We start from the raw sequence: 23939 nt of genomic DNA, 5'->3' as shown, positions 1-23939 counted from the left end.
GTTCATGTTCTTAAAGAATCAATCTTACTGTTTTAGATGTAGATGAATGCCTTCAGACCCCATCAATCTGTGGTCCAAACTCAGTCTGCAACAACACTGTTGGAGACTACAGCTGCACGTGCAGGAATAAATACCAAGTTTCAAACATCAGTCAAAGAATAAGTGAAAGTAACCCTTGTATAGGTGAGCTACAGTAAAAAAAAATTGCATCTCAAGGTTTGTCTGCTTAGAAGCACTCTTGTGTCATAGTTTTAGCTTTGTTGGGGAATGGGAAACAAATAGGCTTGGACCAAGTTCTGCGTACACGATTCTAGCCAATCAGCACATTGCTTCTGGAACAACGAAAGAAGAGGAGTAATTTAATTTAGCTTAGGAGCTCAAATAACAACAACCTTTTGCCAGAATTATAGAATTTTAATTTAATAGAGCTACATGTTTGGTAACATTATGTTAGAGGTCAGTATCCAAACTCACGCTGATTTTCATAGGAGCTAACTAGTTTTCCATCAGCCAAAACTGAGTACAAATGACTGGGTAGAAAATATACATTTTGGTAGCAAGATAATGAAAATGAACAATTACCAGCGTAGTTCATCAGTTACCTAATGTAGCGCTTTAGGTTTTAATGTGCATGTGATGCATTCTTTCCCATCTGAGTGTCTCATAATCTGACATTATCTCTAGAACTTCTTTACTTCAAAATTGAATTTGACCTCAACGCAACTTCTGGAATTGTGGATCAACTAAGGAACATTGTAAATGGCCTGTCATTGTCTGTAGATGACCTATCTGAAATCACTGACACTTATATCACAACAGGTTTGATTAATTTTAATTACATACATATTTGACTTTGTGTCTGTTATCATCACCTTATGAGCTATTATGATGTTCTTTATATTCCTGTTTTTTTTTTTTTTTTTTTTTTTTTTTTTTTTTTTACCTACCTAATGTCTCTTCTTTCACATTTTTGTCATGACTGGTCCTATATATTTTGAAAATGTATCGACCATTTTAAGGATTATTGAACTCTTCTGTGGCTTTTGTATTATTGTAAAACTGACTCTTATTATTTCCCTCCTAGTGTGTTCACCCAATGGCACTTCATACCAATGCCAATGTGAAAGTGAATTCTACTGGTCTTGTGACAAATGCCAGACATATGGACACTGTGATGACATCGTCAACAACACATGTGGATGCATCAATGCCATTCCAGATGACAGACAGTATTGCCAGCCCAAAACAAGTAATGGCAGAAATTATAGTGTTACTGTTTGTATATTTTACAAACGTTGGTCATAATAGGAAATATGTGTTTCACATTGATAATATTCTCAATGTGAACGCCTAAAAGGAATTTTCATGATGTTTTGTAACATTTTGGGGAATAAGACCCCAAGACCTCACTCTCAATCACTACAAAATGTTCAAAGCCCTGCTTTTCAATTGCATCACAGATGTATTAATCATCTAGACTAAATATTTCAAGAGATGTATTTTTGTCAAAAGACAAAATAAATATTTTTCTGTGATCTTTCTTATCCCTTAACTTTAATTCCCTGATGTTTTTCCCCACAGACTTCAGCGATTGTCCAGGTAAAGTTAATATCTTTTTTTATTATAATTCTGAATGCACTTTGAAATAGTTTGAATATTGTGTTTGTTCATGTTCTTAAAGAATCAATCTTACTGTTTTAGATGTAGATGAATGCCTTCAGACCCCATCAATCTGTGGTCCAAACTCAGTCTGCAACAACACTGTTGGAGACTACAACTGCACGTGCAGGAATGGATACCAAGTTTCAAACATCAGTCAAAGAATAAGTGAAAGTAACCCTTGTATAGGTGAGCTACAGTAAAAAAAAAATTGCATCTCAAGGTTTGTCTGCTTAGAAGCACTCTTGTGTCATAGTTTTAGCTTTGTTGGGAAATGGGAAACAAATAGGCTTGGACCAAGTTCTGCGTACACGATTCTAGCCAATCAACACATTTCTTCTGGAACAACGAAAGAAGAGGAGTCATTTAATTTAGCTTAGGAGCTCAATAACAACAACCTTTTGCCAGAATTATAGAATTTTAATTTAATAGAGCTACATGTTTGGTAACATTATGTTAGAGGTCAGTATACAAACTCACGCTGATTTTTATAGGAGCTAACTAGTTTTCCATCAGCCAAAACTGAGTACAAATGACTGGGTAGAAAATATACTGTACATTTTGGTAGCAAGACAATGAAAATGAACAATTACCAGCGTAGTTCATCAGTTACCTAATTCTTTCCCATCTGAGTGTCTCATAATCTGACATTATCTCTAGAACTTCTTTACTTCAAAATTGAATTTGACCTCAACGCAACTTCTGGAATTGTGGATCAACTAAGGAACATTGTAAATGGCCTGTCATTGTCTGTAGATGACCTATCTGAAATCACTGACACTTATATCACAACAGGTTTGATTAATTTTAATTACATACGTATTTGACTTTGTGTCTGTTATCATCACCTTATAAGCTATTATGATGTTCTTTATATTCCTGTTTGTTTTTTGTTTGTTTTTTTGTTGTTGTTTTTTTACCTACCTAATGTCTCTTCTTTCACATTTTTGTCATGACTGGTCCTATATATTTTGAAAATGTATCGACCATTTTAAGGATTATTGAACTCTTCTGTGGCTTTTGTATTATTGTAAAACTGACTCTTATTATTTCCCTCCTAGTGTGTTCACCCAATGGCACTTCATACCAATGCCAATGTGAAAGTGAATTCTACTGGTCTTGTGACAAATGCCAGACATATGGACACTGTGATGACATTGTCAACAACACATGTGGATGCATCAATGCCCTTCCAGATGACAGACAGTATTGCCAGCCCAAAACAAGTAATGCCAGAAATTATAGTGTTACTGTTTGTATATTTTACAAACTTTGGTCATAATAGGAAATATGCGTTTCACATTGATAATATTCTCAATGTGAACGCCATGAATAAGACCCCAAGACCTCACTCTCAATCACTACAAAATGTTCAAAGCCCTGCTTTTCAATTGCATCACAGATGTATTAATCATCTAGACTAAGGGCCCTATCATGACATTCTAAAGTGCATCGTCACTCGTCAAAAGTCTATTCAAATTTAGTAGGATGTTCAGTTCACATTGGGAGGGGTTTCGTTCTCAAAAGTGGAGCGCATGGCGTAACAAGGTGTTCCTAGGTCTTTTAATCAGTCCTATGGGTGTGTTTGGGGCGTAACATCATTTTAAACCAATGAGAATGACATCTGTCATTCCCTTTAACGGCGCAACGCGCGATATGTCAAATAAATGCATCGGTATTTTGGCATTCAACGGCGCATTTGAAGGAGGCTGCTTGCGAGACCGTATGGAATAGTCATTCTTAAACCATGCTTTACTAAAGCCTAGCATAGCCTTCACGCATTTGCACTCGTCTATTATTTGAACTCATTGGCAAAGTGAAACTAACTTCACCAAGGAGTCAGTCAACGACAAGACAGTTATATGCAGTTACTTTCACTATTGACTGACAATGTGTTACCATAGAAAACATAGGCTGGAAAAAGCAACACTTACCCTAATGTTGCTCAAATGACTAAATAAAACAACATTTATCCTGCAGAGGAGTTGCTTATATCGTGACAGTGCGTCTTCAGCTGTGCTCCATTGTCTCTCGCCTCTCCCCTAATCACTTTTAACCGTCATTACCAATTTGCAAATGATGGTGAATAACTACTCATCATGAGATGTACAGTATTTCGTAATATCTTTATTCTAATTATGTTTACCATTGTAATCGTGCAATTTGTAATGCTTTGCATGGACGTGCGCTGGTGTGCGTTCATGAATGATAGAAGCATGGTGCGTGCACCTGCCAATATGACTGTTGACATGCGCTCTTAAAATAGCATATGAACAACTCGCCATTGACTTCTGACCAGGTTTAGGTGGTGTATGATAGCGATTTTTAGACAATGCGCCAGGTCCCTCCCTAGGTTGTTAATTGCCACACCCCTGGGCGCAATGCTTAAAAAATAAAGGTGCAAAATAACGAATTCAACTTCGCGCCGGTGAATAACGAACTTTACGCCATGCGCTGGTGACCGAAAATACAGCCCTAAATATTTCAAGAGATGTATTTTTGTCAAAAGACAAAATAAATATTTTTCTGTGATCTTTCTTATCCCTTAACTTTAATTCCCTGATGGTTTTCCCCACAGACTTCAGCGATTGTCCAGGTAAAGTTAATAATATCTTTTTTTATTATAATTTTGAATGCACTTTGAAATAGTTTGAATATTGTGTTTGTTCATGTTCTTAAAGAATCAATCTTACCGTTTTAGATGTAGATGAATGCCTTCAGACCCCATCAATCTGTGGTCCAAACTCAGTCTGCAACAACACTGTTGGAGACTACAACTGCACGTGCAGGAATGGATACCAAGTTTCAAACATCAGTCAAAGAATAAGTGAAAGTAACCCTTGTATAGGTGAGCTACAGTAAAAAAAAATTGCATCTCAAGGTTTGTCTGCTTAGAAGCACTCTTGTGTCATAGTTTTAGCTTTGTTGGGAAATGGGAAACAAATAGGCTTGGACCAAGTTCTGCGTACACGATTCTAGCCAATCAACACATTGCTTCTGGAACAACGAAAGGAGAGGAGTTATTTAATTTTGCTTAGGATATCAAATAACAACAACCTTTTGCCAGAATTATAGAATTTTAATTTAATAGAGCTACATGTTTGGTAACATTATGTTAGAGGTCAGTATGCAAACTCACGCTGATTTTTATAGGAGCTAACTAGTTTTCCATCAGCCAAAACTGAGTACAAATGACTGGGTAGAAAATATTCATTTTGGTAGCAAGATAATGAAAATGAACAATTACCAGCGTAGTTCATCAGTTACCTAATGTAGCGCTTTAGGTTTTAATGTGCATGTGATGCATTCTTTCCCATCTGAGTGTCTCATAATCTGACATTATCTCTAGAACTTCTTTACTTCAAAATTGAATTTGACCTCAACGCAACTTCTGGAATTGTGGATCAACTAAGGAACATTGTAAATGGCCTGTCATTGTCTGTAGATGACCTATCTGAAATCACTGACACTTATATCACAACAGGTTTGATTAATTTTAATTACATACGTATTTGACTTTGTGTCTGTTATCATCACCTTATAAGCTATTATGATGTTCTTTATATTCCTGTTTGTTTTTTGTTTGTTTTTTTGTTGTTGTTTTTTTACCTACCTAATGTCTCTTCTTTCACATTTTTGTCATGACTGGTCCTATATATTTTGAAAATGTATCGACCATTTTAAGGATTATTGAACTCTTCTGTGGCTTTTGTATTATTGTAAAACTGACTCTTATTATTTCCCTCCTAGTGTGTTCACCCAATGGCACTTCATACCAATGCCAATGTGAAAGTGAATTCTACTGGTCTTGTGACAAATGCCAGACATATGGACACTGTGATGACATCGTCAACAACACATGTGGATGCATCAATGCCCTTCCAGATGACAGACAGTATTGCCAGCCCAAAACAAGTAATGGCAGAAATTATAGTGTTACTGTTTGTATATTTTACAAAAGTTGGTCATAATAGGAAATATGTGTTTCACATTGATAATATTCTCAATGTGAACGCCTAAAAGTAATTTTCATGATGTTTTGTAACATTTTGGGGAATAAGACCCCAAGACCTCACTCTCAATCACTACAAAATGTTCAAAGCCCTGCTTTTCAATTGCATCACAGATGTATTAATCATCTAGACTAAATATTTCAAGAGATGTATTTTTGTCAAAAGACAAAATAAATATTTTTCTGTGATCTTTCTTATCCCTTAACTTTAATTCCCTGATGTTTTTCCCCACAGACTTCAGCGATTGTCCAGGTAAAGTTAATAATATCTTTTTTTATTATAATTTTGAATGCACTTTGAAATAGTTTGAATATTGTGTTTGTTCATGTTCTTAAAGAATCAATCTTACCGTTTTAGATGTAGATGAATGCCTTCAGACCCCATCAATCTGTGGTCCAAACTCATTCTGCAACAACACTGTTGGAGACTACAACTGCACGTGCAGGAATGGATACCAAGTTTCAAACATCAGTCAAAGAATAAGTGAAAGTAACCCTTGTATAGGTGAGCTACAGTAAAAAAAAATTGCATCTCAAGGTTTGTCTGCTTAGAAGCACTCTTGTGTCATAGTTTTAGCTTTGTTGGGAAATGGGAAACAAATAGGCTTGGACCAAGTTCTGCGTACACGATTCTAGCCAATCAACACATTGCTTCTGGAACAACGAAAGGAGAGGAGTTATTTAATTTTGCTTAGGATATCAAATAACAACAACCTTTTGCCAGAATTATAGAATTTTAATTTAATAGAGCTACATGTTTGGTAACATTATGTTAGAGGTCAGTATGCAAACTCACGCTGATTTTTATAGGAGCTAACTAGTTTTCCATCAGCCAAAACTGAGTACAAATGACTGGGTAGAAAATATACTGTACATTTTGGTAGCAAGACAATGAAAATGAACAATTACCAGCGTAGTTCATCAGTTACCTAATTCTTTCCCATCTGAGTGTCTCATAATCTGACATTATCTCTAGAACTTCTTTACTTCAAAATTGAATTTGACCTCAACGCAACTTCTGGAATTGTGGATCAACTAAGGAACATTGTAAATGGCCTGTCATTGTCTGTAGATGACCTATCTGAAATCACTGACACTTATATCACAACAGGTTTGATTAATTTTAATTACATACGTATTTGACTTTGTGTCTGTTATCATCACCTTATAAGCTATTATGATGTTCTTTATATTCCTGTTTGTTTTTTGTTTGTTTTTTTGTTGTTGTTTTTTTACCTACCTAATGTCTCTTCTTTCACATTTTTGTCATGACTGGTCCTATATATTTTGAAAATGTATCGACCATTTTAAGGATTATTGAACTCTTCTGTGGCTTTTGTATTATTGTAAAACTGACTCTTATTATTTCCCTCCTAGTGTGTTCACCCAATGGCACTTCATACCAATGCCAATGTGAAAGTGAATTCTACTGGTCTTGTGACAAATGCCAGACATATGGACACTGTGATGACATCGTCAACAACACATGTGGATGCATCAATGCCCTTCCAGATGACAGACAGTATTGCCAGCCCAAAACAAGTAATGGCAGAAATTATAGTGTTACTGTTTGTATATTTTACAAAAGTTGGTCATAATAGGAAATATGTGTTTCACATTGATAATATTCTCAATGTGAACGCCTAAAAGTAATTTTCATGATGTTTTGTAACATTTTGGGGAATAAGACCCCAAGACCTCACTCTCAATCACTACAAAATGTTCAAAGCCCTGCTTTTCAATTGCATCACAGATGTATTAATCATCTAGACTAAATATTTCAAGAGATGTATTTTTGTCAAAAGACAAAATAAATATTTTTCTGTGATCTTTCTTATCCCTTAACTTTAATTCCCTGATGTTTTTCCCCACAGACTTCAGCGATTGTCCAGGTAAAGTTAATAATATCTTTTTTTATTATAATTTTGAATGCACTTTGAAATAGTTTGAATATTGTGTTTGTTCATGTTCTTAAAGAATCAATCTTACCGTTTTAGATGTAGATGAATGCCTTCAGACCCCATCAATCTGTGGTCCAAACTCATTCTGCAACAACACTGTTGGAGACTACAACTGCACGTGCAGGAATGGATACCAAGTTTCAAACATCAGTCAAAGAATAAGTGAAAGTAACCCTTGTATAGGTGAGCTACAGTAAAAAAAAATTGCATCTCAAGGTTTGTCTGCTTAGAAGCACTCTTGTGTCATAGTTTTAGCTTTGTTGGGAAATGGGAAACAAATAGGCTTGGACCAAGTTCTGCGTACACGATTCTAGCCAATCAACACATTGCTTCTGGAACAACGAAAGGAGAGGAGTTATTTAATTTTGCTTAGGATATCAAATAACAACAACCTTTTGCCAGAATTATAGAATTTTAATTTAATAGAGCTACATGTTTGGTAACATTATGTTAGAGGTCAGTATGCAAACTCACGCTGATTTTTATAGGAGCTAACTAGTTTTCCATCAGCCAAAACTGAGTACAAATGACTGGGTAGAAAATATACTGTACATTTTGGTAGCAAGACAATGAAAATGAACAATTACCAGCGTAGTTCATCAGTTACCTAATTCTTTCCCATCTGAGTGTCTCATAATCTGACATTATCTCTAGAACTTCTTTACTTCAAAATTGAATTTGACCTCAACGCAACTTCTGGAATTGTGGATCAACTAAGGAACATTGTAAATGGCCTGTCATTGTCTGTAGATGACCTATCTGAAATCACTGACACTTATATCACAACAGGTTTGATTAATTTTAATTACATACGTATTTGACTTTGTGTCTGTTATCATCACCTTATAAGCTATTATGATGTTCTTTATATTCCTGTTTGTTTTTTGTTTGTTTTTTTGTTGTTGTTTTTTTACCTACCTAATGTCTCTTCTTTCACATTTTTGTCATGACTGGTCCTATATATTTTGAAAATGTATCGACCATTTTAAGGATCATTGAACTCTTCTGTGGCTTTTGTATTATTGTAAAACTGACTCTTATTATTTCCCTCCTAGTGTGTTCACCCAATGGCACTTCATACCAATGCCAATGTGAAAGTGAATTCTACTGGTCTTGTGACAAATGCCAGACATATGGACACTGTGATGACATCGTCAACAACACATGTGGATGCATCAATGCCCTTCCAGATGACAGACAGTATTGCCAGCCCAAAACAAGTAATGGCAGAAATTATAGTGTTACTGTTTGTATATTTTACAAAAGTTGGTCATAATAGGAAATATGTGTTTCACATTGATAATATTCTCAATGTGAACGCCTAAAAGTAATTTTCATGATGTTTTGTAACATTTTGGGGAATAAGACCCCAAGACCTCACTCTCAATCACTACAAAATGTTCAAAGCCCTGCTTTTCAATTGCATCACAGATGTATTAATCATCTAGACTAAATATTTCAAGAGATGTATTTTTGTCAAAAGACAAAATAAATATTTTTCTGTGATCTTTCTTATCCCTTAACTTTAATTCCCTGATGTTTTTCCCCACAGACTTCAGCGATTGTCCAGGTAAAGTTAATAATATCTTTTTTTATTATAATTTTGAATGCACTTTGAAATAGTTTGAATATTGTGTTTGTTCATGTTCTTAAAGAATCAATCTTACCGTTTTAGATGTAGATGAATGCCTTCAGACCCCATCAATCTGTGGTCCAAACTCAGTCTGCAACAACACTGTTGGAGACTACAACTGCACGTGCAGGAATGGATACCAAGTTTCAAACATCAGTCAAAGAATAAGTGAAAGTAACCCTTGTATAGGTGAGCTACAGTAAAAAAATATTGCATCTCAAGGTTTGTCTGCTTAGAAGCACTCTTGTGTCATAGTTTTAGCTTTGTTGGGAAATGGGAAACAAATAGGCTTGGACCAAGTTCTGCGTACACGATTCTAGCCAATCAACACATTGCTTCTGGAACAACGAAAGGAGAGGAGTTATTTAATTTTGCTTAGGATATCAAATAACAACAACCTTTTGCCAGAATTATAGAATTTTAATTTAATAGAGCTACATGTTTGGTAACATTATGTTAGAGGTCAGTATGCAAACTCACGCTGATTTTTATAGGAGCTAACTAGTTTTCCATCAGCCAAAACTGAGTACAAATGACTGGGTAGAAAATATACTGTACATTTTGGTAGCAAGACAATGAAAATGAACAATTACCAGCGTAGTTCATCAGTTACCTAATTCTTTCCCATCTGAGTGTCTCATAATCTGACATTATCTCTAGAACTTCTTTACTTCAAAATTGAATTTGACCTCAACGCAACTTCTGGAATTGTGGATCAACTAAGGAACATTGTAAATGGCCTGTCATTGTCTGTAGATGACCTATCTGAAATCACTGACACTTATATCACAACAGGTTTGATTAATTTTAATTACATACGTATTTGACTTTGTGTCTGTTATCATCACCTTATAAGCTATTATGATGTTCTTTATATTCCTGTTTGTTTTTTGTTTGTTTTTTTGTTGTTGTTTTTTTACCTACCTAATGTCTCTTCTTTCACATTTTTGTCATGACTGGTCCTATATATTTTGAAAATGTATCGACCATTTTAAGGATCATTGAACTCTTCTGTGGCTTTTGTATTATTGTAAAACTGACTCTTATTATTTCCCTCCTAGTGTGTTCACCCAATGGCACTTCATACCAATGCCAATGTGAAAGTGAATTCTACTGGTCTTGTGACAAATGCCAGACATATGGACACTGTGATGACATCGTCAACAACACATGTGGATGCATCAATGCCCTTCCAGATGACAGACAGTATTGCCAGCCCAAAACAAGTAATGGCAGAAAATATAGTGTTACTGTTTGTATATTTTACAAATGTTGGTCATAATAGGAAATATGTGTTTCACATTGATAATATTCTCAATGTGAACGCCTAAAAGTAATTTTCATGATGTTTTGTAACATTTTGGGGAATAAGACCCCAAGACCTCACTCTCAATCACTACAAAATGTTCAAAGCCCTGCTTTTCAATTGCATCACAGATGTATTAATCATCTAGACTAAATATTTCAAGAGATGTATTTTTGTCAAAAGACAAAATAAATATTTTTCTGTGATCTTTCTTATCCCTTAACTTTAATTCCCTGATGTTTTTCCCCACAGACTTCAGCGATTGTCCAGGTAAAGTTAATAATATCTTTTTTTATTATAATTTTGAATGCACTTTGAAATAGTTTGAATATTGTGTTTGTTCATGTTCTTAAAGAATCAATCTTACCGTTTTAGATGTAGATGAATGCCTTCAGACCCCATCAATCTGTGGTCCAAACTCAGTCTGCAACAACACTGTTGGAGACTACAACTGCACGTGCAGGAATGGATACCAAGTTTCAAACATCAGTCAAAGAATAAGTGAAAGTAACCCTTGTATAGGTGAGCTACAGTAAAAAAATATTGCATCTCAAGGTTTGTCTGCTTAGAAGCACTCTTGTGTCATAGTTTTAGCTTTGTTGGGAAATGGGAAACAAATAGGCTTGGACCAAGTTCTGCGTACACGATTCTAGCCAATCAACACATTGCTTCTGGAACAACGAAAGGAGAGGAGTTATTTAATTTTGCTTAGGATATCAAATAACAACAACCTTTTGCCAGAATTATAGAATTTTAATTTAATAGAGCTACATGTTTGGTAACATTATGTTAGAGGTCAGTATGCAAACTCACGCTGATTTTTATAGGAGCTAACTAGTTTTCCATCAGCCAAAACTGAGTACAAATGACTGGGTAGAAAATATACTGTACATTTTGGTAGCAAGACAATGAAAATGAACAATTACCAGCGTAGTTCATCAGTTACCTAATTCTTTCCCATCTGAGTGTCTCATAATCTGACATTATCTCTAGAACTTCTTTACTTCAAAATTGAATTTGACCTCAACGCAACTTCTGGAATTGTGGATCAACTAAGGAACATTGTAAATGGCCTGTCATTGTCTGTAGATGACCTATCTGAAATCACTGACACTTATATCACAACAGGTTTGATTAATTTTAATTACATACGTATTTGACTTTGTGTCTGTTATCATCACCTTATAAGCTATTATGATGTTCTTTATATTCCTGTTTGTTTTTTGTTTGTTTTTTTGTTGTTGTTTTTTTACCTACCTAATGTCTCTTCTTTCACATTTTTGTCATGACTGGTCCTATATATTTTGAAAATGTATCGACCATTTTAAGGATTATTGAACTCTTCTGTGGCTTTTGTATTATTGTAAAACTGACTCTTATTATTTCCCTCCTAGTGTGTTCACCCAATGGCACTTCATACCAATGCCAATGTGAAAGTGAATTCTACTGGTCTTGTGACAAATGCCAGACATATGGACACTGTGATGACATCGTCAACAACACATGTGGATGCATCAATGCCCTTCCAGATGACAGACAGTATTGCCAGCCCAAAACAAGTAATGGCAGAAATTATAGTGTTACTGTTTGTATATTTTACAAAAGTTGGTCATAATAGGAAATATGTGTTTCACATTGATAATATTCTCAATGTGAACGCCTAAAAGTAATTTTCATGATGTTTTGTAACATTTTGGGGAATAAGACCCCAAGACCTCACTCTCAATCACTACAAAATGTTCAAAGCCCTGCTTTTCAATTGCATCACAGATGTATTAATCATCTAGACTAAATATTTCAAGAGATGTATTTTTGTCAAAAGACAAAATAAATATTTTTCTGTGATCTTTCTTATCCCTTAACTTTAATTCCCTGATGTTTTTCCCCACAGACTTCAGCGATTGTCCAGGTAAAGTTAATAATATCTTTTTTTATTATAATTTTGAATGCACTTTGAAATAGTTTGAATATTGTGTTTGTTCATGTTCTTAAAGAATCAATCTTACCGTTTTAGATGTAGATGAATGCCTTCAGACCCCATCAATCTGTGGTCCAAACTCATTCTGCAACAACACTGTTGGAGACTACAACTGCACGTGCAGGAATGGATACCAAGTTTCAAACATCAGTCAAAGAATAAGTGAAAGTAACCCTTGTATAGGTGAGCTACAGTAAAAAAAAATTGCATCTCAAGGTTTGTCTGCTTAGAAGCACTCTTGTGTCATAGTTTTAGCTTTGTTGGGAAATGGGAAACAAATAGGCTTGGACCAAGTTCTGCGTACACGATTCTAGCCAATCAACACATTGCTTCTGGAACAACGAAAGGAGAGGAGTTATTTAATTTTGCTTAGGATATCAAATAACAACAACCTTTTGCCAGAATTATAGAATTTTAATTTAATAGAGCTACATGTTTGGTAACATTATGTTAGAGGTCAGTATGCAAACTCACGCTGATTTTTATAGGAGCTAACTAGTTTTCCATCAGCCAAAACTGAGTACAAATGACTGGGTAGAAAATATACTGTACATTTTGGTAGCAAGACAATGAAAATGAACAATTACCAGCGTAGTTCATCAGTTACCTAATTCTTTCCCATCTGAGTGTCTCATAATCTGACATTATCTCTAGAACTTCTTTACTTCAAAATTGAATTTGACCTCAACGCAACTTCTGGAATTGTGGATCAACTAAGGAACATTGTAAATGGCCTGTCATTGTCTGTAGATGACCTATCTGAAATCACTGACACTTATATCACAACAGGTTTGATTAATTTTAATTACATACGTATTTGACTTTGTGTCTGTTATCATCACCTTATAAGCTATTATGATGTTCTTTATATTCCTGTTTGTTTTTTGTTTGTTTTTTTGTTGTTGTTTTTTTACCTACCTAATGTCTCTTCTTTCACATTTTTGTCATGACTGGTCCTATATATTTTGAAAATGTATCGACCATTTTAAGGATCATTGAACTCTTCTGTGGCTTTTGTATTATTGTAAAACTGACTCTTATTATTTCCCTCCTAGTGTGTTCACCCAATGGCACTTCATACCAATGCCAATGTGAAAGTGAATTCTACTGGTCTTGTGACAAATGCCAGACATATGGACACTGTGATGACATCGTCAACAACACATGTGGATGCATCAATGCCCTTCCAGATGACAGACAGTATTGCCAGCCCAAAACAAGTAATGGCAGAAATTATAGTGTTACTGTTTGTATATTTTACAAAAGTTGGTCATAATAGGAAATATGTGTTTCACATTGATAATATTCTCAATGTGAACGCCTAAAAGTAATTTTCATGATGTTTTGTAACATTTTGGGGAATAAGACCCCAAGACCTCACTCTCAATCACTACAAAATGTTCAAAGCCCTGCTTTTCAATTGCATCACAGATGTATTAATCATCTAGACTAAATATTTCAAGAGATGTATTTTTGTCAAAAGACAAAATAAATATTTTTCTGTGATCTTTCTTATCCCTTAACTTTAATTCCCTGATGTTTTTCCCCACAGACTTCAGCGATTGTCCAGGTAAAGTTAATAATATCTTTTTTTATTATAATTTTGAATGCACTTTGAAATAGTTTGAATATTGTGTTTGTTCATGTTCTTAAAGAATCAATCTTACCGTTTTAGATGTAGATGAATGCCTTCAGACCCCATCAATCTGTGGTCCAAACTCATTCTGCAACAACACTGTTGGAGACTACAACTGCACGTGCAGGAATGGATACCAAGTTTCAAACATCAGTCAAAGAATAAGTGAAAGTAACCCTTGTATAGGTGAGCTACAGTAAAAAAAAATTGCATCTCAAGGTTTGTCTGCTTAGAAGCACTCTTGTGTCATAGTTTTAGCTTTGTTGGGAAATGGGAAACAAATAGGCTTGGACCAAGTTCTGCGTACACGATTCTAGCCAATCAACACATTGCTTCTGGAACAACGAAAGGAGAGGAGTTATTTAATTTTGCTTAGGATATCAAATAACAACAACCTTTTGCCAGAATTATAGAATTTTAATTTAATAGAGCTACATGTTTGGTAACATTATGTTAGAGGTCAGTATGCAAACTCACGCTGATTTTTATAGGAGCTAACTAGTTTTCCATCAGCCAAAACTGAGTACAAATGACTGGGTAGAAAATATACTGTACATTTTGGTAGCAAGACAATGAAAATGAACAATTACCAGCGTAGTTCATCAGTTACCTAATTCTTTCCCATCTGAGTGTCTCATAATCTGACATTATCTCTAGAACTTCTTTACTTCAAAATTGAATTTGACCTCAACGCAACTTCTGGAATTGTGGATCAACTAAGGAACATTGTAAATGGCCTGTCATTGTCTGTAGATGACCTATCTGAAATCACTGACACTTATATCACAACAGGTTTGATTAATTTTAATTACATACGTATTTGACTTTGTGTCTGTTATCATCACCTTATAAGCTATTATGATGTTCTTTATATTCCTGTTTGTTTTTTGTTTGTTTTTTTGTTGTTGTTTTTTTACCTACCTAATGTCTCTTCTTTCACATTTTTGTCATGACTGGTCCTATATATTTTGAAAATGTATCGACCATTTTAAGGATCATTGAACTCTTCTGTGGCTTTTGTATTATTGTAAAACTGACTCTTATTATTTCCCTCCTAGTGTGTTCACCCAATGGCACTTCATACCAATGCCAATGTGAAAGTGAATTCTACTGGTCTTGTGACAAATGCCAGACATATGGACACTGTGATGACATCGTCAACAACACATGTGGATGCATCAATGCCCTTCCAGATGACAGACAGTATTGCCAGCCCAAAACAAGTAATGGCAGAAATTATAGTGTTACTGTTTGTATATTTTACAAAAGTTGGTCATAATAGGAAATATGTGTTTCACATTGATAATATTCTCAATGTGAACGCCTAAAAGTAATTTTCATGATGTTTTGTAACATTTTGGGGAATAAGACCCCAAGACCTCACTCTCAATCACTACAAAATGTTCAAAGCCCTGCTTTTCAATTGCATCACAGATGTATTAATCATCTAGACTAAATATTTCAAGAGATGTATTTTTGTCAAAAGACAAAATAAATATTTTTCTGTGATCTTTCTTATCCCTTAACTTTAATTCCCTGATGTTTTTCCCCACAGACTTCAGCGATTGTCCAGGTAAAGTTAATAATATCTTTTTTTATTATAATTTTGAATGCACTTTGAAATAGTTTGAATATTGTGTTTGTTCATGTTCTTAAAGAATCAATCTTACCGTTTTAGATGTAGATGAATGCCTTCAGACCCCATCAATCTGTGGTCCAAACTCAGTCTGCAACAACACTGTTGGAGACTACAACTGCACGTGCAGGAATGGATACCAAGTTTCAAACATCAGTCAAAGAATAAGTGAAAGTAACCCTTGTATAGGTGAGCTACAGTAAAAAAATATTGCATCTCAAGGTTTGTCTGCTTAGAAGCACTCTTGTGTCATAGTTTTAGCTTTGTTGGGAAATGGGAAACAAATAGGCTTGGACCAAGTTCTGCGTACACGATTCTAGCCAATCAACACATTGCTTCTGGAACAACGAAAGGAGAGGAGTTATTTAATTTTGCTTAGGATATCAAATAACAACAACCTTTTGCCAGAATTATAGAATTTTAATTTAATAGAGCTACATGTTTGGTAACATTATGTTAGAGGTCAGTATGCAAACTCACGCTGATTTTTATAGGAGCTAACTAGTTTTCCATCAGCCAAAACTGAGTACAAATGACTGGGTAGAAAATATACTGTACATTTTGGTAGCAAGACAATGAAAATGAACAATTACCAGCGTAGTTCATCAGTTACCTAATTCTTTCCCATCTGAGTGTCTCATAATCTGACATTATCTCTAGAACTTCTTTACTTCAAAATTGAATTTGACCTCAACGCAACTTCTGGAATTGTGGATCAACTAAGGAACATTGTAAATGGCCTGTCATTGTCTGTAGATGACCTATCTGAAATCACTGACACTTATATCACAACAGGTTTGATTAATTTTAATTACATACGTATTTGACTTTGTGTCTGTTATCATCACCTTATAAGCTATTATGATGTTCTTTATATTCCTGTTTGTTTTTTGTTTGTTTTTTTGTTGTTGTTTTTTTACCTACCTAATGTCTCTTCTTTCACATTTTTGTCATGACTGGTCCTATATATTTTGAAAATGTATCGACCATTTTAAGGATCATTGAACTCTTCTGTGGCTTTTGTATTATTGTAAAACTGACTCTTATTATTTCCCTCCTAGTGTGTTCACCCAATGGCACTTCATACCAATGCCAATGTGAAAGTGAATTCTACTGGTCTTGTGACAAATGCCAGACATATGGACACTGTGATGACATCGTCAACAACACATGTGGATGCATCAATGCCCTTCCAGATGACAGACAGTATTGCCAGCCCAAAACAAGTAATGGCAGAAAATATAGTGTTACTGTTTGTATATTTTACAAATGTTGGTCATAATAGGAAATATGTGTTTCACATTGATAATATTCTCAATGTGAACGCCTAAAAGTAATTTTCATGATGTTTTGTAACATTTTGGGGAATAAGACCCCAAGACCTCACTCTCAATCACTACAAAATGTTCAAAGCCCTGCTTTTCAATTGCATCACAGATGTATTAATCATCTAGACTAAATATTTCAAGAGATGTATTTTTGTCAAAAGACAAAATAAATATTTTTCTGTGATCTTTCTTATCCCTTAACTTTAATTCCCTGATGTTTTTCCCCACAGACTTCAGCGATTGTCCAGGTAAAGTTAATAATATCTTTTTTTATTATAATTTTGAATGCACTTTGAAATAGTTTGAATATTGTGTTTGTTCATGTTCTTAAAGAATCAATCTTACCGTTTTAGATGTAGATGAATGCCTTCAGACCCCATCAATCTGTGGTCCAAACTCAGTCTGCAACAACACTGTTGGAGACTACAACTGCACGTGCAGGAATGGATACCAAGTTTCAAACATCAGTCAAAGAATAAGTGAAAGTAACCCTTGTATAGGTGAGCTACAGTAAAAAAATATTGCATCTCAAGGTTTGTCTGCTTAGAAGCACTCTTGTGTCATAGTTTTAGCTTTGTTGGGAAATGGGAAACAAATAGGCTTGGACCAAGTTCTGCGTACACGATTCTAGCCAATCAACACATTGCTTCTGGAACAACGAAAGGAGAGGAGTTATTTAATTTTGCTTAGGATATCAAATAACAACAACCTTTTGCCAGAATTATAGAATTTTAATTTAATAGAGCTACATGTTTGGTAACATTATGTTAGAGGTCAGTATGCAAACTCACGCTGATTTTTATAGGAGCTAACTAGTTTTCCATCAGCCAAAACTGAGTACAAATGACTGGGTAGAAAATATACTGTACATTTTGGTAGCAAGACAATGAAAATGAACAATTACCAGCGTAGTTCATCAGTTACCTAATTCTTTCCCATCTGAGTGTCTCATAATCTGACATTATCTCTAGAACTTCTTTACTTCAAAATTGAATTTGACCTCAACGCAACTTCTGGAATTGTGGATCAACTAAGGAACATTGTAAATGGCCTGTCATTGTCTGTAGATGACCTATCTGAAATCACTGACACTTATATCACAACAGGTTTGATTAATTTTAATTACATACGTATTTGACTTTGTGTCTGTTATCATCACCTTATAAGCTATTATGATGTTCTTTATATTCCTGTTTGTTTTTTGTTTGTTTTTTTGTTGTTGTTTTTTTACCTACCTAATGTCTCTTCTTTCACATTTTTGTCATGACTGGTCCTATATATTTTGAAAATGTATCGACCATTTTAAGGATTATTGAACTCTTCTGTGGCTTTTGTATTATTGTAAAACTGACTCTTATTATTTCCCTCCTAGTGTGTTCACCCAATGGCACTTCATACCAATGCCAATGTGAAAGTGAATTCTACTGGTCTTGTGACAAATGCCAGACATATGGACACTGTGATGACATCGTCAACAACACATGTGGATGCATCAATGCCCTTCCAGATGACAGACAGTATTGCCAGCCCAAAACAAGTAATGGCAGAAATTATAGTGTTACTGTTTGTATATTTTACAAAAGTTGGTCATAATAGGAAATATGTGTTTCACATTGATAATATTCTCAATGTGAACGCCTAAAAGTAATTTTCATGATGTTTTGTAACATTTTGGGGAATAAGACCCCAAGACCTCACTCTCAATCACTACAAAATGTTCAAAGCCCTGCTTTTCAATTGCATCACAGATGTATTAATCATCTAGACTAAATATTTCAAGAGATGTATTTTTGTCAAAAGACAAAATAAATATTTTTCTGTGATCTTTCTTATCCCTTAACTTTAATTCCCTGATGTTTTTCCCCACAGACTTCAGCGATTGTCCAGGTAAAGTTAATAATATCTTTTTTTATTATAATTTTGAATGCACTTTGAAATAGTTTGAATATTGTGTTTGTTCATGTTCTTAAAGAATCAATCTTACCGTTTTAGATGTAGATGAATGCCTTCAGACCCCATCAATCTGTGGTCCAAACTCATTCTGCAACAACACTGTTGGAGACTACAACTGCACGTGCAGGAATGGATACCAAGTTTCAAACATCAGTCAAAGAATAAGTGAAAGTAACCCTTGTATAGGTGAGCTACAGTAAAAAAAAATTGCATCTCAAGGTTTGTCTGCTTAGAAGCACTCTTGTGTCATAGTTTTAGCTTTGTTGGGAAATGGGAAACAAATAGGCTTGGACCAAGTTCTGCGTACACGATTCTAGCCAATCAACACATTGCTTCTGGAACAACGAAAGGAGAGGAGTTATTTAATTTTGCTTAGGATATCAAATAACAACAACCTTTTGCCAGAATTATAGAATTTTAATTTAATAGAGCTACATGTTTGGTAACATTATGTTAGAGGTCAGTATGCAAACTCACGCTGATTTTTATAGGAGCTAACTAGTTTTCCATCAGCCAAAACTGAGTACAAATGACTGGGTAGAAAATATTCATTTTGGTAGCAAGATAATGAAAATGAACAATTACCAGCGTAGTTCATCAGTTACCTAATGTAGCGCTTTAGGTTTTAATGTGCATGTGATGCATTCTTTCCCATCTGAGTGTCTCATAATCTGACATTATCTCTAGAACTTCTTTACTTCAAAATTGAATTTGACCTCAACGCAACTTCTGGAATTGTGGATCAACTAAGGAACATTGTAAATGGCCTGTCATTGTCTGTAGATGACCTATCTGAAATCACTGACACTTATATCACAACAGGTTTGATTAATTTTAATTACATACGTATTTGACTTTGTGTCTGTTATCATCACCTTATAAGCTATTATGATGTTCTTTATATTCCTGTTTGTTTTTTGTTTGTTTTTTTGTTGTTGTTTTCTTACCTACCTAATGTCTCTTCTTTCACATTTTTGTCATGACTGGTCCTATATATTTTGAAAATGTATCGACCATTTTAAGGATTATTGAACTCTTCTGTGGCTTTTGTATTATTGTAAAACTGACTCTTATTATTTCCCTCCTAGTGTGTTCACCCAATGGCACTTCATACCAATGCCAATGTGAAAGTGAATTCTACTGGTCTTGTGACAAATGCCAGACATATGGACACTGTGATGACATCGTCAACAACACATGTGGATGCATCAATGCCCTTCCAGATGACAGACAGTATTGCCAGCCCAAAACAAGTAATGGCAGAAATTATAGTGTTACTGTTTGTATATTTTACAAAAGTTGGTCATAATAGGAAATATGTGTTTCACATTGATAATATTCTCAATGTGAACGCCTAAAAGTAATTTTCATGATGTTTTGTAACATTTTGGGGAATAAGACCCCAAGACCTCACTCTCAATCACTACAAAATGTTCAAAGCCCTGCTTTTCAATTGCATCACAGATGTATTAATCATCTAGACTAAATATTTCAAGAGATGTATTTTTGTCAAAAGACAAAATAAATATTTTTCTGTGATCTTTCTTATCCCTTAACTTTAATTCCCTGATGTTTTTCCCCACAGACTTCAGCGATTGTCCAGGTAAAGTTAATAATATCTTTTTTTATTATAATTTTGAATGCACTTTGAAATAGTTTGAATATTGTGTTTGTTCATGTTCTTAAAGAATCAATCTTACCGTTTTAGATGTAGATGAATGCCTTCAGACCCCATCAATCTGTGGTCCAAACTCATTCTGCAACAACACTGTTGGAGACTACAACTGCACGTGCAGGAATGGATACCAAGTTTCAAACATCAGTCAAAGAATAAGTGAAAGTAACCCTTGTATAGGTGAGCTACAGTAAAAAAAAATTGCATCTCAAGGTTTGTCTGCTTAGAAGCACTCTTGTGTCATAGTTTTAGCTTTGTTGGGAAATGGGAAACAAATAGGCTTGGACCAAGTTCTGCGTACACGATTCTAGCCAATCAACACATTGCTTCTGGAACAACGAAAGGAGAGGAGTTATTTAATTTTGCTTAGGATATCAAATAACAACAACCTTTTGCCAGAATTATAGAATTTTAATTTAATAGAGCTACATGTTTGGTAACATTATGTTAGAGGTCAGTATGCAAACTCACGCTGATTTTTATAGGAGCTAACTAGTTTTCCATCAGCCAAAACTGAGTACAAATGACTGGGTAGAAAATATACTGTACATTTTGGTAGCAAGACAATGAAAATGAACAATTACCAGCGTAGTTCATCAGTTACCTAATTCTTTCCCATCTGAGTGTCTCATAATCTGACATTATCTCTAGAACTTCTTTACTTCAAAATTGAATTTGACCTCAACGCAACTTCTGGAATTGTGGATCAACTAAGGAACATTGTAAATGGCCTGTCATTGTCTGTAGATGACCTATCTGAAATCACTGACACTTATATCACAACAGGTTTGATTAATTTTAATTACATACGTATTTGACTTTGTGTCTGTTATCATCACCTTATAAGCTATTATGATGTTCTTTATATTCCTGTTTGTTTTTTGTTTGTTTTTTTGTTGTTGTTTTTTTACCTACCTAATGTCTCTTCTTTCACATTTTTGTCATGACTGGTCCTATATATTTTGAAAATGTATCGACCATTTTAAGGATCATTGAACTCTTCTGTGGCTTTTGTATTATTGTAAAACTGACTCTTATTATTTCCCTCCTAGTGTGTTCACCCAATGGCACTTCATACCAATGCCAATGTGAAAGTGAATTCTACTGGTCTTGTGACAAATGCCAGACATATGGACACTGTGATGACATCGTCAACAACACATGTGGATGCATCAATGCCCTTCCAGATGACAGACAGTATTGCCAGCCCAAAACAAGTAATGGCAGAAATTATAGTGTTACTGTTTGTATATTTTACAAAAGTTGGTCATAATAGGAAATATGTGTTTCACATTGATAATATTCTCAATGTGAACGCCTAAAAGTAATTTTCATGATGTTTTGTAACATTTTGGGGAATAAGACCCCAAGACCTCACTCTCAATCACTACAAAATGTTCAAAGCCCTGCTTTTCAATTGCATCACAGATGTATTAATCATCTAGACTAAATATTTCAAGAGATGTATTTTTGTCAAAAGACAAAATAAATATTTTTCTGTGATCTTTCTTATCCCTTAACTTTAATTCCCTGATGTTTTTCCCCACAGACTTCAGCGATTGTCCAGGTAAAGTTAATAATATCTTTTTTTATTATAATTTTGAATGCACTTTGAAATAGTTTGAATATTGTGTTTGTTCATGTTCTTAAAGAATCAATCTTACCGTTTTAGATGTAGATGAATGCCTTCAGACCCCATCAATCTGTGGTCCAAACTCAGTCTGCAACAACACTGTTGGAGACTACAACTGCACGTGCAGGAATGGATACCAAGTTTCAAACATCAGTCAAAGAATAAGTGAAAGTAACCCTTGTATAGGTGAGCTACAGTAAAAAAATATTGCATCTCAAGGTTTGTCTGCTTAGAAGCACTCTTGTGTCATAGTTTTAGCTTTGTTGGGAAATGGGAAACAAATAGGCTTGGACCAAGTTCTGCGTACACGATTCTAGCCAATCAACACATTGCTTCTGGAACAACGAAAGGAGAGGAGTTATTTAATTTTGCTTAGGATATCAAATAACAACAACCTTTTGCCAGAATTATAGAATTTTAATTTAATAGAGCTACATGTTTGGTAACATTATGTTAGAGGTCAGTATCCAAACTCACGCTGATTTTTATAGGAGCTAACTAGTTTTCCATCAGCCAAAACTGAGTACAAATGACTGGGTAGAAAATATACTGTACATTTTGGTAGCAAGACAATGAAAATGAACAATTACCAGCGTAGTTCATCAGTTACCTAATTCTTTCCCATCTGAGTGTCTCATAATCTGACATTATCTCTAGAACTTCTTTACTTCAAAATTGAATTTGACCTCAACGCAACTTCTGGAATTGTGGATCAACTAAGGAACATTGTAAATGGCCTGTCATTGTCTGTAGATGACCTATCTGAAATCACTGACACTTATATCACAACAGGTTTGATTAATTTTAATTACATACGTATTTGACTTTGTGTCTGTTATCATCACCTTATAAGCTATTATGATGTTCTTTATATTCCTGTTTGTTTTTTGTTTGTTTTTTTGTTGTTGTTTTCTTACCTACCTAATGTCTCTTCTTTCACATTTTTGTCATGACTGGTCCTATATATTTTGAAAATGTATCGACCATTTTAAGGATTATTGAACTCTTCTGTGGCTTTTGTATTATTGTAAAACTGACTCTTATTATTTCCCTCCTAGTGTGTTCACCCAATGGCACTTCATACCAATGCCAATGTGAAAGTGAATTCTACTGGTCTTGTGACAAATGCCAGACATATGGACACTGTGATGACATCGTCAACAACACATGTGGATGCATCAATGCCCTTCCAGATGACAGACAGTATTGCCAGCCCAAAACAAGTAATGGCAGAAATTATAGTGTTACTGTTTGTATATTTTACAAAAGTTGGTCATAATAGGAAATATGTGTTTCACATTGATAATATTCTCAATGTGAACGCCTAAAAGTAATTTTCATGATGTTTTGTAACATTTTGGGGAATAAGACCCCAAGACCTCACTCTCAATCACTACAAAATGTTCAAAGCCCTGCTTTTCAATTGCATCACAGATGTATTAATCATCTAGACTAAATATTTCAAGAGATGTATTTTTGTCAAAAGACAAAATAAATATTTTTCTGTGATCTTTCTTATCCCTTAACTT

The 23939-nt window shown here is 34.6% G+C and overlaps 14 long non-coding RNA genes across 14 annotated transcripts; all 14 read left to right on the top strand.

The window, feature by feature from the left end:
* The first annotated feature begins 49 nt into the window (after positions 1-49).
* On the top strand, positions 50-1192 carry LOC143109758 (uncharacterized). The gene is made up of 3 exons (XR_012983966.1): positions 50-183; positions 685-819; positions 1085-1192. It is a non-coding gene; the product is annotated as an uncharacterized LOC143109758 (long non-coding RNA).
* A 515-nt stretch (positions 1193-1707) lies between these two features.
* Positions 1708-2840, top strand: LOC143109757 (uncharacterized). Its single transcript, XR_012983965.1, has 3 exons — positions 1708-1848; positions 2320-2454; positions 2721-2840. It is a non-coding gene; the product is annotated as an uncharacterized LOC143109757 (long non-coding RNA).
* Positions 2841-4378: 1538 nt separating this feature from the next.
* Positions 4379-5568, top strand: LOC143109749 (uncharacterized). The gene is made up of 3 exons (XR_012983957.1): positions 4379-4507; positions 5009-5143; positions 5410-5568. It is a non-coding gene; the product is annotated as an uncharacterized LOC143109749 (long non-coding RNA).
* Positions 5569-6033: 465 nt separating this feature from the next.
* LOC143109748 (uncharacterized) lies at positions 6034-7207 on the top strand. Its single transcript, XR_012983956.1, has 3 exons — positions 6034-6176; positions 6648-6782; positions 7049-7207. It is a non-coding gene; the product is annotated as an uncharacterized LOC143109748 (long non-coding RNA).
* Positions 7208-7672: 465 nt separating this feature from the next.
* On the top strand, positions 7673-8846 carry LOC143109747 (uncharacterized). Its single transcript, XR_012983955.1, has 3 exons — positions 7673-7815; positions 8287-8421; positions 8688-8846. It is a non-coding gene; the product is annotated as an uncharacterized LOC143109747 (long non-coding RNA).
* Positions 8847-9325: 479 nt separating this feature from the next.
* On the top strand, positions 9326-10485 carry LOC143109756 (uncharacterized). The gene is made up of 3 exons (XR_012983964.1): positions 9326-9454; positions 9926-10060; positions 10327-10485. It is a non-coding gene; the product is annotated as an uncharacterized LOC143109756 (long non-coding RNA).
* A 479-nt stretch (positions 10486-10964) lies between these two features.
* LOC143109755 (uncharacterized) lies at positions 10965-12124 on the top strand. Its single transcript, XR_012983963.1, has 3 exons — positions 10965-11093; positions 11565-11699; positions 11966-12124. It is a non-coding gene; the product is annotated as an uncharacterized LOC143109755 (long non-coding RNA).
* A 465-nt stretch (positions 12125-12589) lies between these two features.
* Positions 12590-13763, top strand: LOC143109746 (uncharacterized). Its single transcript, XR_012983954.1, has 3 exons — positions 12590-12732; positions 13204-13338; positions 13605-13763. It is a non-coding gene; the product is annotated as an uncharacterized LOC143109746 (long non-coding RNA).
* Positions 13764-14228: 465 nt separating this feature from the next.
* Positions 14229-15402, top strand: LOC143109745 (uncharacterized). The gene is made up of 3 exons (XR_012983953.1): positions 14229-14371; positions 14843-14977; positions 15244-15402. It is a non-coding gene; the product is annotated as an uncharacterized LOC143109745 (long non-coding RNA).
* A 479-nt stretch (positions 15403-15881) lies between these two features.
* On the top strand, positions 15882-17041 carry LOC143109754 (uncharacterized). Its single transcript, XR_012983962.1, has 3 exons — positions 15882-16010; positions 16482-16616; positions 16883-17041. It is a non-coding gene; the product is annotated as an uncharacterized LOC143109754 (long non-coding RNA).
* Positions 17042-17520: 479 nt separating this feature from the next.
* Positions 17521-18680, top strand: LOC143109753 (uncharacterized). Its single transcript, XR_012983961.1, has 3 exons — positions 17521-17649; positions 18121-18255; positions 18522-18680. It is a non-coding gene; the product is annotated as an uncharacterized LOC143109753 (long non-coding RNA).
* Positions 18681-19145: 465 nt separating this feature from the next.
* Positions 19146-20349, top strand: LOC143109744 (uncharacterized). Its single transcript, XR_012983952.1, has 3 exons — positions 19146-19288; positions 19790-19924; positions 20191-20349. It is a non-coding gene; the product is annotated as an uncharacterized LOC143109744 (long non-coding RNA).
* A 465-nt stretch (positions 20350-20814) lies between these two features.
* Positions 20815-21988, top strand: LOC143109743 (uncharacterized). The gene is made up of 3 exons (XR_012983951.1): positions 20815-20957; positions 21429-21563; positions 21830-21988. It is a non-coding gene; the product is annotated as an uncharacterized LOC143109743 (long non-coding RNA).
* Positions 21989-22467: 479 nt separating this feature from the next.
* LOC143109752 (uncharacterized) lies at positions 22468-23627 on the top strand. Its single transcript, XR_012983960.1, has 3 exons — positions 22468-22596; positions 23068-23202; positions 23469-23627. It is a non-coding gene; the product is annotated as an uncharacterized LOC143109752 (long non-coding RNA).
* The last annotated feature ends 312 nt before the right edge of the window (positions 23628-23939 follow it).

This window comes from Alosa pseudoharengus, unplaced genomic scaffold, assembly GCF_046254945.1.
Source record: "Alosa pseudoharengus isolate Yale_2024_CS ecotype anadromous, Long Island Sound unplaced genomic scaffold, YU_APseudo_1.1 YU_APseudo_1.1_scf_7, whole genome shotgun sequence".
NCBI lineage: Eukaryota > Metazoa > Chordata > Actinopteri > Clupeiformes > Clupeidae > Alosa > Alosa pseudoharengus.
Note: the sequence above shows the minus strand (reverse complement) of the source record. Positions and strands in the feature narration are given on the sequence as shown.